General features: G+C 48.2%; 1 non-coding gene across 1 annotated transcript; it reads right to left on the bottom strand.

Annotated features, from left to right (window-relative positions):
• Positions 1 to 1661: 1661 nt before the first annotated feature.
• On the bottom strand, positions 1662 to 1734 carry TRNAE-UUC. Its single transcript has one exon. It is a non-coding gene; the product is annotated as a tRNA-Glu (tRNA).
• Positions 1735 to 2042: the final 308 nt, after the last annotated feature.

Raw genomic sequence — 2042 nt, 5'->3', positions numbered from 1 at the left:
TGCTCCAACCCTACTGTGAACAGAGCATGCATGAACTAGGTTGTCCACTCCTTATGGGAATCGTACTAAAACCACCCCCACCACCCCATATGTGCAAAAATTGTCTTTTATGAAACTGGTCCCTGGTTCCCAAAAGTATAGGAACTGCAGCTCTTAAGAGTTTTGAGACTCAGTCTGAACGTGGTGATGTCAACACTGACCAGATGCTGGTCGTGAGAAGTGTACATTAAGTATACACTAGGCATCTACTATAGTAACCAGTATATTTTTGAGATTAATGTGTGCTGATTGCCTTCCTTCTATTCTGCAAACATTTAGAGGGACTAATGACTGCAGGGGCACTGTGCCAGGCATGGGGTGTGTCCTCCGGAGCCTGTGCCCAGTAATGGAGGAGATATGGTAAGTGGTAAGTTCACAGATAATTACAACATGAGATGGGAGGGGTTGCCACGAAAGACCCAGAGCTAAAAGTGCAGTGAGACAGCCGTGCCTTGGCCACGTGTGTCTCCGCGCAGGTCGGCTTCATCCAAGGCCCTCGGTGGCCCTCCCTAGATCACAGCCTGTTCTGGTTGTCCTGTTATGACATGAGCAGACTCTCTAAACTGGATGTGAAAGGAAAAAGAACAGAAAGGACTTTCTCTGCTTTTCTGAGGACAGGGGCAGTCTACCCTCAAGACCTGATGACATCTCTTAACCTAGGGATAAGGACACACCTGACGCCTCCATCTTTGCCATAAAGTCAAAGCCGCTTGGGGCCAGTTGGGTGCACTGGCCGTGGAATCCAGCTCTTGGGATCAGCGACCTTCATCTGATTCGGCTTGTCTGCAAGGCCGCAAAACTCAGCTGGATGATCCAATCTGATGGAGAGTATACACCATGGCTGGGGCCTGAGGATAATGGACAAGAATCCCCTGCTGCACATGCCGGGCGCCATGGGGGCACGTTTTGCCTGCAGGGCCCGGAGGCTGAAAGCAACATTTTCTCTATGGGAAGCACAGACTCGGCAAGGATTTGTCTCCAGGCGGCACTATAGCCTCCTCTTCTGGCACCGTGGAGACTGCTTTTCCATCAGGATTTCTGGCATCAGGAGAAGTGAAGGGGAGCCAAGCCAGGGAGCTTCCCAGTGAAAGGTGGGCCTCCTCCAGCCTCTCTGAGGCACCGAGCACCTGGGCTGGTGCTGCACGGGTGAAGGGTGGGCGGCCAAGGACAGACTTCTTTTCAGTGAAAGCTTCATGCAAGGATTCATCTCCACAGCATGCATCATGCTCGCACTTGGGGCATCTGACAGCCTGTGGGTTTGGGCTGCCTTTGCAGCTTTGTTAGGCATCAGAGCAGCTGAGCAGACTTTGCTTTTTTTTTGTTTAACCCCAGTTCCTCGAGCTAGTCTTGAGTTTCTCAGGCTTTGCTTTTGTGAAGCCCTTTTACTAAAACTGTGATACAGTCACTGAAAAGATCAGAAGGAAACAAAAATAGAACATAAAGAAGGGAATACCCAGGAAACCACTGTAGGGATCAAGAAGTAGACCATTCCTGGTTCCTGGAAACACAGCCCCCTGGCTTGGCTACACTCCTCCCCCTCTTCCCTGTCTTTTTTTTTAAAACAGCCAGAAGGAACTCACATTTTCTTTTTTTTTTTTCCAGGTAGCTTGTGAGAATCTTAGTTCCCTGACCAGGGATTGAACCTGAGCCCTCAGCATTGAAAGTGCAGAATCCTAACCACTGGACCACCAGGGAATTCCCAGTCCTTCCAGGTTTTTATTGCTTTTTTTTTTTAATTTAAAAATTAAAAAAATTTAAATGTTGTGTTGGTTGTGGCCATACAACAATGAAAATCAGCCATAATTTGCTGATTTGCCCTGAACATATCCATCCATCCATCTATACATACATACACATACATACATATATGTATGTATACAGTCATATACATACACTCTCTCCCTCCTTAGCCTTCCACTCCTCCCCCATCTCATCCCTCCAGGTCATCATAGAGAGCCAGACTGGCTCCCTGTGCTACATAGCAAGTTCTCATCAGTTACTCC

Source organism: Oryx dammah, unplaced genomic scaffold (genome assembly GCF_014754425.2).
Source record: "Oryx dammah isolate SB20612 unplaced genomic scaffold, SCBI_Odam_1.1 HiC_scaffold_4, whole genome shotgun sequence".
Classification (NCBI taxonomy): domain Eukaryota; kingdom Metazoa; phylum Chordata; class Mammalia; order Artiodactyla; family Bovidae; genus Oryx; species Oryx dammah.
Note: the sequence above shows the minus strand (reverse complement) of the source record. Positions and strands in the feature narration are given on the sequence as shown.